Consider the following 15949-nt stretch of genomic DNA (forward strand, 5'->3'; position numbering starts at 1 on the left):
TGCACTCAGTTCGATGGATGGCTGTGAGCCTCTACATCTGTGTCAGTAAGATACTGTCAGAGCCTCCCCGTCATACACAGCTTGTGCACATTGTTCTCCATCCTATAGGTTGCCCTTTCACTCTTGGGATTATTTCATTTGTTACACAAAGCTATAAAGTGTGATATAATCTCATTTTGTAAACTGGATTGCTTTAGTTTTTTCTGTTTTTTTTTTTTTTTTTTTTTTTTTTTTTTTTTTTTTTTTTTTTTTTTTTTTTTGCTTACCTGTTTAAAAACATCTGTGCTTGTATACTATCTTGAAACATTTTTTTCTTCCAGGGTTTATATCGTTTTTGTCTTTACTGTTAAATATTTCATTCACCTGTGTTGATTGTTCTCCATGTGAGTGATAGGAGCATAATACTTTGCATATAGGACTCTACCTCCCATAGCACCATCTATTAAAATAATTGCCTCCCTCAAATTCATATCTTTAGTACCTTTATGGAACATCATTGGACTAAAGATATATGTATTGTGTTTTTTCCCCTGGATGTTGTGTTCCACTGGTTAGAATCTGTTTTTATGTCCATAGGGTGCTACTCCATTATGATAGCTTTGTAGCATATAATGAAATTACAGTCATATATATATTATATAGTTTAGTCATATATATATATATATATATATATAGTTGGCATTGTTTTGGCAAATTATGAAGCTTTTGTTGTGGTTTCATTCACATTTTAGGATTTTCTTGTCTTCATACGAAAACAAGTCACTAGTCGTTCCATGGGAATTACATTACCTCTGCGGATCACTTTGGGTAGTGTGAACATTTTATTGATGTCATCTACTATTTGAAAGGTGATGACTTTCTACTTTCTTTGTGTCCTCTTCATTGCCTTTCATCAATGTTTTATGATTTTCATCATTGAGATATTTTACTTCTGTGGTTAAATATATTCTAGATATTTTATTTATTATTATATCTATTTTAAATGGGTTTGTTTCCTTGAGTTCTGTGTCAGGGAATTCAGTGTTATTGTTTAGTTGGAGTCTCTTTGTTGAATGAATATATTTTTTTAATAACACACTGGAATCTTTCAGAATCCAAACTTCTGTGTAGTTTGAAGAACTTTGTTTGCTTTCTGCCCTGTGATGTGTCCCGTGTCTGCTCTTAGAACTGCTCTTTCTTTACAGCAAGCAGACTGCAGTTGGCTTCAGATTGCCTTCACTACAAGGGGTAGCTTTCAATTGTGAGAAGTTTAACTTGTGTTGTTGTGTCAAAGGAAGCATTAGAGTACTGCAGTAGTAACACACCACCTTCAAAGGACTTGAGATGCTACGAAGACATCTCATTCCATAAGAACCTACATAATTACTTACTCCTTTTCTTAGTATGCTTGTACCATTTCTTTCTATCTCTTTTGTTTGTATTGTTCCACTTATTTTTTTATTCACTTAATATCCTGATCACAGTCCTCCTTCCAAGTCTCCCCTTCACACAGCATCTCTGCTGCCAATCCCTCTTTTCTTCTACTCTGAGAAGGGGGAAGACCTCCCTGGATACTAACCTCCCTGGCATATCAGGTTACTACAGGACTGGAGCATCTGCTCTCACTGACAAGGCAATCCATCTAGAACAATGGGATCCACAGGCAAGCAACAGAGTCAGGGGCAGCCCCCACTCCAGTTGTTGGTAGATCCTGTTCCCCTAACTGTGCTGCCTTGTCTGGCCTCAGTGAGAGAGGATATGCCTAGTCCCTCACATCACTTCTTAAGTGGGCCAGGTACATAGTGTATTATGGTAAAAATCACTGAATAAGGCAATAACCCTAACTGTATGAAGCAAAAACATATACTAAATATATGTATGTATATTAAAAAGGCCTATGTAAATGTCCATAATGTATATCCTTCTATCAATTTAAAACTTTAACTGAGATAATTTAGATAGTATATTTAGGAACATAATGACTAGATGATGATGATGATGATGATGATGATTATTATTATTATTATTAAATTATTTTGTTTATTTATATTCCAAATGTTGCCCTCCTTCCTGGTCTCCCCTCCCAAAGTTCTTCACTCCTTCCTCCTTCTCTTTGTTTCTGAGAGGGTGCTTCCCCCACCCACCTACTCCCACCTCACCCCACCCCATACACACCAACATTCCTTTTCCCTGAGGATCAAGTTTCTACAGGATTAGGTACATCATCTTCCATTGAGGCCAAACAAGGCAGTCTTCTACTACATATGTGCTGGCAGCCATAGACAGCTCCATGTACACTCTTTGGTTTGTGGCTTAGTCTCTGGGAACTCTGAGTGGTCTGGATTAGTTGATACTATTATTCTACCTATGGGGTTGCAATCCCCTTCAGCTCCTTCAATCCTTCCCCTAACTTGCCCATAGTGTTTGGTGACAATGACTCAAACCTATCATCTTGTTTATCATTTGCAAGTACCCAGTGAATAGAAAGTTTGTACTGTTACTGTTGACCTTCAATAATACACTCTGTTCAGTTTGGAATCACCTGCTTTAAAGTGGCTGTGGGATATTTTACTTTAATGCAATGATGAGTGATGCTTCACATGAGAAAATAATTCTATGTGAAATACATAGCACAAGCCATGTATTATGAGGTCCAGAGTTCAGATTCCTAGAACGTGTATAAAGTCAGGTGCAGTGACATTTTTCTGTAGTTCCAGTTTTTCTATAGTGAGAGAGTAGAGGAAAAATCTCCACAGGTTCTTAAGTCAACCACCATGATATACATGCCAGTAAACAAGAGACCTTGCCTCAAACAAAGTGGAAGATGAGGCCAAATAAAACTTTTCCTCTAATATTTACATGAATTCCTCAGCACATGATTACATACACACACACACACACACACACACACATACACACCATGAATATATATACATATATATGTATATATATACAATTTTTTAAAAGTAATATAAAGCCTTTCAAAATCTGTAACAAAATTGTGTTGGAATTTTTATGGAGAGTACAATGAATCTCTAGGTTGCTTTTGGTGGGATGGCTACTTTTACTTTAAATTATACTGATCCATGAGCATGGGAGATCTTTGCATCTTCTGATATCTTCTTCAGTGCCTGACACTGCCTGAATGGCGAGGCACTGGAAAGTGGCTGGCTCAGAGACCTAGGGTAGAACAAAACAGGACAGACAAAAATGAGACAATTCCTAATCACTTCCTCCAGCAGCTAATGGGAGCAGATGCAGAGACCCATCATCCATAGTCAAAATTTAGGCAGAGCTCAAGACTCAAGGAACTCCACAGAAGAGGCACAGGGAAGGACTGTAGGAACCAGAGGGGTATAGGACACCAGGAGAAGATACCTTACAAAATATATTAAGCAGTGCTCATAGGGCCTCATACGGACTAAAGGTGCCTTCATAGGTATGTCCTGGACCCACTGCAGGTGTGGTGTGGTTGTTTAGCTTGGGAGTTTGTGGAACTCCTAACAGTGGGAGGACATATGTCTGACTTTTTTGCCTCCTCTGACACAAGGCCTTGTGGCTGGGCTTATGGCATTCTGTTATGCCATGTTTGATTGATATCATTGGGAGTTCCATTCTTTTCTGAAGGGAAATGGAGGAGGAGTAATGAATCTGGGAGAGAAGGAAGACAGTAAGTGGAAGGCTGGGAAGAGGGAGAGATGGGAGGCTCTAGTCAGGATGTATTGTATGAAGGAAGAATGAATAAAACAAGAAAAAATGTATAGCCCATGAGATAAATAAAGGAAAACAGTATATTAGTGGAATATGTTTCAGTTTGCCTTTTGAGGTCTACTTTTATTACTTTCATAATTTAAACATGATATTTTGCAAATTAATGTATAATAGTTTTATAAGGTACCATTATGAGTATTATAATTAGATATTTGCTCAGTGATACCAGAAGTTTAATAATATTAAATAAATCATATTTTTGTACAGGAATTCAGACTTTTAATTTTTGCCATTTTAATGAATTCCTGTTACCCCCATTACTCAAGGATTGGACTACCTTGTGTTTTTTGTTTTCTTTTGTCTTTCATTCTCTCTGATATACAAAATATCTAATCTAGCCGGGGAGCACAGTTCTACATGAGCAATTAATTTTATATCAGAAGCTTGAGAGACCTTCATGAGTACGCAGTTGATGGAGAAAGATTCAGAAGTAGAATGACAAAGAATGAGACTTCTTCCAAAACTGGCAGGAGCCTTTTGAAAGGTACCAGGAGCTAGGGAACTAAGAGTAAAGCCTCCTCTCCAATGATGATGGGGTTCCAGAGAAGAAATGTCTGGCTCTAACAGAATCAAACTGAGACAGAATAACTTTGAAAGTAAGACTACTGGCTTATTAGCAATATTTTTAAACATGAGAAGATCCATATGCATCAATAATGACAGGAAATGTAATTTAAATTCATTTGTCAGGATTGGTGAGAAAAGCATTTGGTTAGATAAACAGAGGTAAAAACTATCATTTGATAAAGAACTAGGCTGATTTGGAAAGAATTATAATGTTCTTAAGTGATGAATAGGTGTTTGTCTTGTACAATACCAACATATAGATCATTGAGTGATTAAGAAATGGATACTAAGAGAAAATCCTCCTATATAAAAAGATATTATAGCAAATTGTATAGGCTGTCATAAGCCACATCATATATAATTCATCCTTTGATTTAAAGCTAAAATAATTTGTTTTTCATTGATTAAAACTATTTCTACCACTTAATAAACACCTACTAATCCTTTCCTTCAAGATAGTTTTCTCCTTATAAACTGTAACTCTAAGTAGCATGGGAGATAATTGGTAACTACAGACTTCTCTGTAATAGGCCTTGTGCACTATTCTCATTTAGATTCTCTTTTGCTACCCTGCCTAGATTGCTAATTTTTTTTTAGTGGCATTGCTTTAGCTGAGTTGTGTCATTAATCAAAATTTATGCCTCCTACTAACTTCGTCTGTGTGAGTAAAAGAAATTAGTGTTGACACAGGAGATAAAGAAAGCATTAATATTAAATTCACATATAATGTTGCTGCTACCACCACTAGCCAAGAAAGAAGTAGTTTTATATTCCTGTAACTATATCTTCATTAAAACTTTGTGGCTTGGTAGAATAGTAAGATTGTGCCATATTTGTCAGATTCATTTGTATCCCCAATATTCCATTGTATGCTTTGCCAGCATTTGCATCCTTTTTTGACAGTCTCATTTAACCCTGTGATGAGATGTATTACTGGCTATGGTACTTATGCAATAACATTTTCATGCACAGAGCCCATGAGCATGTATTAAATGAATATGACAAGTCAAGGTGTCTCTCCTCTATCCTTGGATTTACAAATTTCCAAGATGTACTACTTGTCTGCTTCCCTTCTGTAACTACTCTGTGATGGATCACATTCACTTATGACTTAACTGGCTGCATAACACTTGAGCAATTATAAACAATTATTCTATCCTTATCTGTTGAAGAAAGTGTTTCTTAATGTATTGTTCTGAAGACAACATTTAGAATAGACCAAGTAATATACTAATATTATTTTGAATAAATGCTGATAAGCATTAAATACAGTACAATTCATATACTGTTGCAACAACTGTGGCTATTCAATATGAAATAAGTGTTTTCCTTTCAAACGAGCGTGTGTTCTAAATCATACCTTATATTTCACAGGCATCTGTGGAATTAAAAGCTTCAGAATAAGAAAAACTTCTTACATTTATACATTATATATACAAATATATACATATATACATATATACATGTAAACATCCACATATATATACACATGTGTATACATAACCATTGAACCATTTGGGGACATCCAAAGCATGGCTTGTAATGAAGAGATGAAGAGATGGCTTTGGTTCTATTCAGTTTATCATGAGGTAGGTCTCTGCTCTGACAAGTAAATAGAATGGAAAAACAAAATTCAGGAATTTAAGGAAAATTTCTACAATCCAAGCTTCGATTTTTATACTCTCATTACATTTTTATTTCATCTCTGCACTTTCAGTATTTATATACTTGGAAGAAAGATACAAACACAAGTCTGCAAGAATGGAAATATCCAAGGAACTACATTAAGGCTGCAAGAGATGCAATCCTTTATAGAAGGAGTATATATTGTGTCTGGGAGTATGTGAGCAGCCTGAGCCAGGTCAACTTCTATGGTTACTAGGTTTAATCTTAGACTCAGTGCTGGCACATAGTTTAATGGGTCTTTTTTATTTTGCTCACCTTTAAAAATCAATAGCAGTGTTGACCCTAATGCACCTTATATGACATTGATTATCACAATGCTTGTATAACACTTAGCACGTACCTAGTCTAAAGTCACCAGAACGCATCACATTAATCCTATGAATAAAACATACTGGTTGTAATTTTAAATACAACATACCAGAGGATGAAAAAGGAAAGTCAATAGTGAATTACCTGGAAAATAAGGAATTAAAAGTATAAATTTACCTGGCAGAGTCTTCAAAACACAACATACCTTGCAGATAAGGACAAGTTCTAGCACATATCAGTGAATATGAGGAGAAAATAGCAAGGCGTGAGATAGAGATATATCTCTGTGAGTTCTGTGCCTAGTCCATGCAACGTCACAGCTTACATCTATATAATAATAGTAGCAATAATGAACTAAAAATACAAGTCAGGAACCCAGGAACTACATAAAGAATGCAATATTTTATCAGTATTCTGGACATATTTCTAGGAAAGGTGGAATGGCATTGATGAATTATATTAAAGGGGCAGGATGCTTTGTTCATTCAAGACTGTCACTAGGGCAAAGGTTAAAGTAATGAATGTGTTACTGTTAGTGCAGCCTCTTCTCAAAGCCTTTCTCTTGAGCTATGAATTTTATTTTATTATTATTCACTCTGATGCATTCACCCATCCTTTCCCGTCTTGGCTCTTGACTTTAATGGCATCCTGCACTCATGCATTGATTTTGATTGTATGTCTGGAATGTTTGTCATTTAACCACAAACTCAGTTTGGTTGCTGATTAGATAAGTGAAGATTTCCTGTTAGCACATTAGAGAAGGGTAGGTTTGTCCTCATGATTCTTGCATGAGTGTTTTCATAGATATTACATTGTAACTTGAGATTTTCACGTAATATATTGAATTTATATTAAAATGGAATAACTTGTATCAACCGTGTTTAATATTTAGATAAAAATATATCTTCTTCAAGGACTTTTTTAAAAATATGCATATAGTAAGTATGTTCTGGGAAAATTGTGAAGTCAAAAATACTACATGTATTCATATCCATTGTTTGTAAATCAACATCTCCCTCCAAGTCCCACAACCCATACCTAAGCAACAAGCATAATGACATTCCTACAGTCAAGAGGAAGAAAGTCTTAAAGATTTAGAAATGGAAACAAAATATGGCTAGTAAAGATGTCTAATAGAATACTAGAAACAGCAAGGAGAACAAAAAATTATTGGAACAGCCATTAGCATTGACTCTTAACACTAACAACAGCATTCTGAAATTTAGCTGAAGGAGCTGAGAGATGTCAAAGGCAGTTCACTTTGTGTCCTGGCAGATGGTTAAGTAGTATTTTTTCATTAACCAATTCATCTGAACTTCTTTCATCTATATTAAAATTGTCTCAAAGGAAAGAAAAAAGTTTCAGATATTTTTGTGATCCTTATTTTAGGGGCAAATCCATTTTCTATGATTTCTGTCAAGTACAAAAACCCATTTAAAGGAATTAACTGTGATAATTCACTGCTTTGAATTGATTCCTTTTGCAGTATTGCTTCCAGTGCTTTCTCAGGCTGTTTCTTTCAACTTGAGCAGTTTTATCTTGTAGTTCCATGCCAAATCTATAAATACATATATAATCTTCATATTTCTTATATCTATCTACACTATGTGTGTATACATTATAAAAACTTAAAGTGTATTTTAAATGTTATATCCCAATATTTGCTTTTGTTGTCATTTGTCATTTCTACTCCATTCTTGTATAATATTCTATGCATCTTGTCTATACATTGATGTTTTTATCTTTTTATTGGTTATTTTATTTATTTACATTTCAAATGTTATCCCTCTTCCCAGTTTCCCATTGACAAATGCCTTATTCCATCCCCCCTCCCATGACTCTATGAGGGTGCTCCCCCCCCACCCTCCCATACCCACCTCAGGGCACTAGCATTGCCCTATGCCTGGGCATTGAGCCTCCACAGGACCAAGGGGCTCTCCTCCCATTGATAAATTATATTCTTCTTCAGGGAGTCTATTAACTCTTTTACACATTTTGATTTTACTGTTTAAATAAAGTATGTGTGTGTGTATGTGTGTTTCTGTGTGTATGTTTGTATGTGTTTGTGAGTACATGTGTGTGTGCTCATTTACTCCTGCACATGTATCCATGTATCGGTGTATATGTTGTGTTGATCTGTCTTAGTCTTTTTCTTTCTGTCTGTCTGTCTGTCAGTCGGTCTGTCTCAATTTCTTTCTTGGGAGGGGCAATAGAGACCTTGCTTAAAACTAAGCACAAAAATTGGAAAGCAGTTTTAGTAAATTATCATTTTGAGGATATTTTCTAGTTCCATCCATTTGCCTGCAAAATTCAGGATATCCTCATTCGTAATAGCTGAGTAGTATTGCACTGTGTAAATGAACCACATTTTCTGTATCCATTCTTCTGTCAGGACATTTAGGTTGTTTCCAGCTTCTGGCTATCACAAATAAGGCTGCTATGAATAGTAGCACATAGTAGAATGTGTGCCCCTGTTGCATTGTGTGGCACCTTTTGATTATATTCCCAAGAGTGGTATAGCTGGGTCTTCAGGTAGATCTATTTCCAATATTCTAGGAAACCTACAGATTGATTTCCAGAGTGGTTGTACCAGTTTGCAATCCCACCAGCAATGGTGGAATGCTCTTCTTTCTTCACATCCTCTCCAACATGTGTTGTCACCTGTGGCTTTGATCTTTGCCACTCTGATTGATGTAAGGTGGAATCTCAAGGTCATTTTGATTTGCATTTCTCTGATCACTAAGGACTTTGAACATTTCTTTAGGTGTTTTTCAGACATTTTATATTCCTCAGTTGTGAATTCTCAGTTTAGTCCTATACTCCATTTTTTTTGATTGAGTTGTTTGGTTTTTTGGTGATTAACCTCTTGAAATCTTTATATATTTTGAAGAGTAGCCCTGTATTGGATGTGGGGTTAGTAAAGAAATATTTTTTCCCAATCTGTAGGTTGCTGATTTGTCATATTACCTATGTCCTTTGCCTTACAGAGTCTTTCCGATTTAATGGGGTCCCATTTATCAATTCTTGATCTTAGAGCATGAACCATTGGAGTTGTCCACAGAGCTCAAAATGGTCAACAAGCTGAAGCCCAAGTGAGGGCCTCTCATTTCCACTTGGGAGAGAGAAGAAAGCAATTACACATGGGGAGGTAGAGGGGGACCTGGGAGGGAAAGTGGGAAAGTGGAATGAGCAGGGGGAGAGGGTAACCTGGTCTGGTATTGGGTGAGGGAAAAGGACTAAAGCCCTGAGGGTTAGCAGAAAGAATGGAAACAGGCAACCTCAGGAGATAGGAGGTTTGAGGGACCCTCCAGAATGCACCAGAGACCTGGGAGGTGAGAGACTCTCAGGACTCAAAGGGAGGGACCTTAGATGAAATGCTTGACAGTAGGGAGAGGAAACTTTTTTGTTTGTTTGTTTTTTCGAGACAGGGTTTCTCTGTATAGCCCTAGCTGTCCTGGAACTCACTCTGTAGACCAGGCTGGCCTTGAACTCAGAAATCTGCCTGCCTCTGCCTCCCAAGCGCTGGGATTAAAGGTGTGTGCCACCATTGCCTAGCTGAGAGGGAACTTGTAGAGCTTACCTCCAGCAGGAAGACAGGACATCAAGTGAGGCATGGGGTTGCCATCCCACAGTCACAACTCTGATCCATAATTGTTCCTATCTGAAAGAATTACAGAGATGGAAATAGAGAGGAGCCTGAGGAAAAAGGTCCAGCGACAGGCCCAAAGTGGGATCCAGCTCAAGGGGAGGTCCCAAGGCTTGACACTATTACTGAGGCTATGGAGCAGTTACAAAAAGGGACCTATCATGACTGTCCTCTGAAAGACCCAAGAAGCAGCTGAAAGAGTCACATACAGATATTTGCACCCAACCAATGGACAGAAGCAGCTGACCCCTGTTGTTGAATTAGGGAAAGCTGAAAGAAGCTGAGAAGGGCGACCCCATGGGAGGACCAGCAGTCTTAATTAATCTGGAACCCTGAGGTCTCTGAAACACTAGACCACCAAACAGGCAGCATACACCAGCTGATATGAGGCCCCCAACACACATACAGTAGAGAACTTCCAAGTCTGTGTTCATTTAGAGATTATGAACCTACATCCCAAAATACTGGAGGCCCCAGGGATTTGAGACATCAGGTGGGGTTGGGGGTGAGGTATGGGATGTGAACCAGTCAGAGGGTGGACTGGGGGGGGGAGCAGGGAATAAAATATGGAGCATAACAAATAAATTAATAATGAAAAAGAAATTACAAAAGAATAAATTTTTAAAGGAAAGAAATAATTATGTAACTCTACAGATGTTATATGTATTAAGAACCAATAAGAGTATTTAATGTTTCTCAAAAAATAAAAAAAAAAAATACAAAAAAAACATTATCAGAGAAGAAAATAGACAAAACTAAGCACAGGACAATGAAAGGTGTTTTATACAATGACATTCATTGTGTGTTAATCTGAGATTTACATCATATGCATCACATACCCCACGTTTTGAGGGATTGTTCTATATTCCAATGCCTTTGGTACTCAAGACAAATATTAGCATGGCTCTTGAGGAGTCTGTTGCCAAGCTCTTATTCATGTTTCATCTTTCAGTGCTCTGATTTTACCATCTTAAACATGAATAGAACTGTAATAAAAATGTACATGAATCAATGTCTAATACCTACATCGTTCAGAGGAGCCATCAGGAGGATGAAAAATGGTACAAATCAAAAGGAAATCTGGTGGCATTGGTTCACAAACAAATTTAGGAACCTATTTTTATCACATTCTGTGGATTTTGAAAGTAGTTTCCAGGGAGTATTTACAACAAGAACATCAATGAAGAGAGCGCTCAACACAACACATATTTGGAAAATCAGGTTTGGTTTTTCTATACATGTGAATTAGATCATTTATATATTATAATTTATGTATTATGTATATCATACAAATATATCTCTATGTAATATATTTTATTTATACTATATATAACATATTATATTATATACAGATATGTAAAAAAGCATTAAATTTGTCTTTGAGTTATATCCTAAAACTGTGGCCGTCCTAAACTTGCTTCACTGGGTAATAATGTACTGAAATTTTACAGTTCAACAAGACAATACACCAGAATGTTGCATCTGATACAACACTTAATCTGTTTTATATGAGTAAAAATTTCATTGAATTCCATCTATTTTGTACACTTAAAAATGTTTCTTTATAGTATGAAATATGAGATCATGACATTGTATATAAAAAACCACTGGATTTTAAATCTTTGTCTTACAATCATTCCTCATAAACTGAACTTCTTGAGGAAAAGCAATCTTCATTTTACATTTGATATTCCTAGTACCTACATCATAGAAGATATTGAAGAAATTTGAAGAGTATCAGTGCACAGAAGTTGTGAAATTAATTTTATATTGTCATTTGAAATTCTTATTCTAATGACACCTGTTATCTGACATCTGCAGTTTCTGTTAACCACTATAATTAAATCCTACTAAGAATGATTCTACTGCTATTTATTTAGCATATCCATGTATATCTTTCAAAGTCTTTTGCAATTCAGCAGAACTACCTATATCCCTATTTAAATAGGGCACAGAGACCTATTATTATCACCCTTATGGCTCCTCTTCTAACTTCAATTTTGCTTCTTCTCAAGTGGTCAGTATGGGCCATATCTGGACTTTTACACAGGTTCTTACTCTTTTTCTTCTGCCTCGTGTATGTAGTAAATTTCTCCTCATATTTTAAGACTCATCTTGGGCATTTCTGTGGTTTTTAAAAGCTTTCTTTACTTCTAGATAAATAAAAACCACTCCACAATCTCTTCCTCAATTTATACTTCCATTAAGAGACACTGCAGACCATTTTCCTGGGACACTGATTCTGTAAGAGTCTAAGGAATAAATCAAAATGGGTCAGGGAACAGAAAATAGCCTAGGTTATAAAATGAAATTGAAATTTTGAGTGTGTGTTTGAAAAAGAGAGGGAGAGAGAGACAGAGACAGAGACAGAGAGACAGATTTAGATGGAGGGAGGGGAGGAAGGAGGGAAGAAGGGAGGAAGAGATACAGAGAAGCAGAGAAAGACAGTGTTTTAAGATATTGAAATTTTAATAAAAGAAATAATCATATTCTCTTCATTATTGATGTTCATTGTGACTTTTCTTGAGGAATCTCTAATATGGAGTATTTGTCATAATTTTTTTTCTGGAAACAGATTTCACATAACAATAACAAACAGGGATAGGCATTTCACAAAATGTACTTTGTGAAAAATCCGATATAATATTTTACTTACTATTTCTTTTTTTTAATTAGGTATTTTCTTTATTTACATGTCATATGATTTCTCCTTTCCCACTATCCCTTCCAAAAAACAAACAAACAAACAAACAAAACCAACAAGAACAAACCCCTGTTGCCTCCCCCCTCCCCATGCTTGCCACCCCACCCTCTCCCACTTATTGGCCCTGGCATTCCACTACACTGGGGCACAGAACCTTCACAGGGCCAAGGGCCTCTCCTCTCATTGATGACCAACTAGGCCATCCTCTGCTATACACATGCTGCCAGAACAATCAGTCCCACTATGTATAGTCCTTGGTTGGTGGTTGAGTCCCTGGGAGCTCTGAGGCTACTAGTTAGTTCATATTGTTGTACATCCTAGGGGCTGCAAACCCTTCAGCTCCTTTAGTCCTTTTTTAACTCCTTCATTGGGGACCCTGTACTCAATTCAATGGATGGCTGTGAGTCTCTACATCTTACTTACTATTTCTTAAAACCCATGAGTCATGTGAGTCCCGGACATGTGTAATACCCTGTTACTCTTACATAGCAAGAATATGATTTTCTACTGACTTTGTTTCCAAATGAAAACATTCAAAATTAAATCTGCATCTTATGATGCAACAAATAACTGTTACATCTCCATCAATATGTCTTGTTGTGCTCATGATTGTTTTTCTACATACAACCATTGGATAAAGCAGTAAAGCCTATGAATAAGATAAACAATTTATATTTTAGGGTAATTGGTAGTTTTAAAGAATTAGGACTATTTATCATTACAGAATTATTCAAGTTATAATATACTAAATGTTAAGGTATGTATAAAAACTGGAAGTACTTAATATTGGTAGTTACTTCTATTTTTGTCATTATCAACTGAAAACTTTAAGCTTATATTTAAAACATTTAATATAAAAAAAGGCCACATAATTTTAGCTGTATTTAAGTCAGTATTTTTAAAATATTTAATAGGCAAAAAGAAATTTCAACATTGGTATTTTGACACAAATTTATATGTTATGTAACAAATGTTCAAAAGGAATAATTCAAAATACTTATTTTTATGTTGCACATTTAAATTGGCTAATGTAAACAGAGGCATCTAGATTTGTAGTTGATTCTCATCCAGTCTAAATAACTGTCAATAATGCTTATAGTTTTTTTTTTCAAAATGTATTTTAATGAGCATTTGGTTGAAAATATCCTAATATCATTTTAACTCATTCTAAAGCAACTGTTGACAAGGCAAAGTATGTGTGTGAGTGTGTGTGTGTGTGTTTACTTGGTGTATGACTGTTGTCCATGTGCAGATATTTATTCATATACTTCCTATAAAATAAGAACTTGTAGATAGACTTGTAGCCAGCAAGCTTCAGAATTCTTCCTGTCTTTGCTTCCCATAGTGATGGGGATAATGGCAGTACCCAAGCTTGGCTGTCTATATATGTGCTTGGATCTGAGCTCAGGTATTCATATTTGTGAACCAAACTCTTTTATCCACTTATTTATCTCTCCTGCACAAAAACAAATGATTACAAGCAACAATTTTACTTTGTCTGAAAAAGTATAATTTGCTTGGGTTGTTTTTTCACATTTAATTAACTAATTAATTCAATTAAAAAGTATAATTTGGACAGTTTTGCATATCAATTGTATCCCACATTTTAAACAGAATTTTCTGCTAGAAATAATCTAGTATTAGACAGTAGCCTGAAATATTATATACGCATTCCAATTCTGCTTCTCTTCTTCCATTATCCTGTATATCACTTTGATATACTTTTTATCCCTTTAAAATATAAAAATAAAAAGGCTTTAAAATTGATGTTCATAGGGAACATTAAGAACATTTTATAAAACTATTTGTATATAAAACAGAAGAACTAAAGTTCACATACACTATTAATTAAGTGATTAAAATCATAAGGAAAATGAATGGGGCATTTCAGAGTTACTAGCAGTAACTATGTCTGTGTGAACCAACTTTTTAAAAAGATTGTGTGTGTGTGTGTGTGTGTGTGTGTGTGTGTGTGTGAGCACATGCACATGTGAGTGTGTGTATGAGTCTAGATTCCCACAGAGTTTTCCCTAAAGCTAGGATTATAGGAAATTATAACTCATGTGACCTGGGTTCTTGGACCTGTACTCAGATTCTCTACAAAAACAATATGTACTATTATTTGTTAAGCCATCTCCTCAGCTTTGTGATATAAAATTTTATGATTAAAATTTATAAAGTAAAACCACAGAATGTCTTCAAATGGCATTCATTTGTACATTTTATTGTTTATGAAAATATATATTTTAATAATAAACTTTCAACTCATGATCATTGAAACATGCTCTGTCTAGATGCTTCAAGGATTAGGAGAAAAATGAAAGAGTGTTCTGGTGGTAGATCAACTCCATAAGTACTTGAAATTGCCAGCGACATATTTATCTAACATGTGACAGATCCTAATGCAGTGTTTTACAGTTGTCACTTTGTAAATTTTTTTGAATCTTATAATTAAAATCAGTCCCTAAAGTATCTGCTGATGTAGACTAACCTAGGTTTCAACTTAATATTACCACTCGCCACGTTTAGGTATGAGGATCAAGGTCTCTTCACAAAACTTTCTGTATAAGTGTTTGGAACTGAACTCAGGTATTCATAGTTTCTGTAGCTTGTAAATCCTCACATATTTTGAGATTACTTAAAGCAAAAGGACTTAATTAGAGGACTTCATATAGAACAGACACTCAAATTTAAAGAATAGGAGATGCATTTAAAAAGCTTGTTAAAAGAAACCATAGGATTTAATGTCAACGATTTTGAACAATAGATCTTAGGTTTAACTCAAGGATCTCAGATGAAGTAATGTTTAAATATTTTTCCTGAATCAGATCAACATTCAGATATATAGGAGGAAATGGTATATGTTCAATAAATAAGATCTAAAATTATTCAAGTTCAGATGGCTTTTCAGACAGTGAGGTAGTCCAAAGACCTAAAATAGAAAAGATACATAGAAAGAAAAAAATTCATGTGTTGAGATCAGTAACACAGAATGGCAGTCACTATGAGTCTAAGTAGCTCAAGAACATTCCTGGTTTCCCTTTTCCCCATAGCCCAAGGGCAAGTGTGTAATAAGATTTAGTCAAACAACTTTTCAGGACAAGAAGAAGCTATGAAATGATTTGGTTTAATTTTATGAATTATTCAAGTCCCACTTGATGTTGGAACCAAGGATACATTTTCATATTTTTCTCAGCATGGATTAAGAAACCAGAGTATATAGGAGGAGATGGCCTCGGCCTTGTGAAGGTTCTGTGCCCCAGTGTAGGGGAATGCCAGGGCCAGAA

The 15949-nt window shown here is 35.5% G+C and overlaps 1 protein-coding gene across 8 annotated transcripts in view; it reads left to right on the forward strand.

Annotated features, from left to right (window-relative positions):
• Positions 1-15949, forward strand: part of Lingo2 (leucine rich repeat and Ig domain containing 2) — a 1215328-nt gene that overhangs the window by 718570 nt on the left and 480809 nt on the right. The gene's annotated exons all lie outside the window — the stretch shown is intronic.

Source organism: Mastomys coucha, unplaced genomic scaffold (genome assembly GCF_008632895.1).
Source record: "Mastomys coucha isolate ucsf_1 unplaced genomic scaffold, UCSF_Mcou_1 pScaffold14, whole genome shotgun sequence".
Taxonomy (NCBI): domain Eukaryota; kingdom Metazoa; phylum Chordata; class Mammalia; order Rodentia; family Muridae; genus Mastomys; species Mastomys coucha.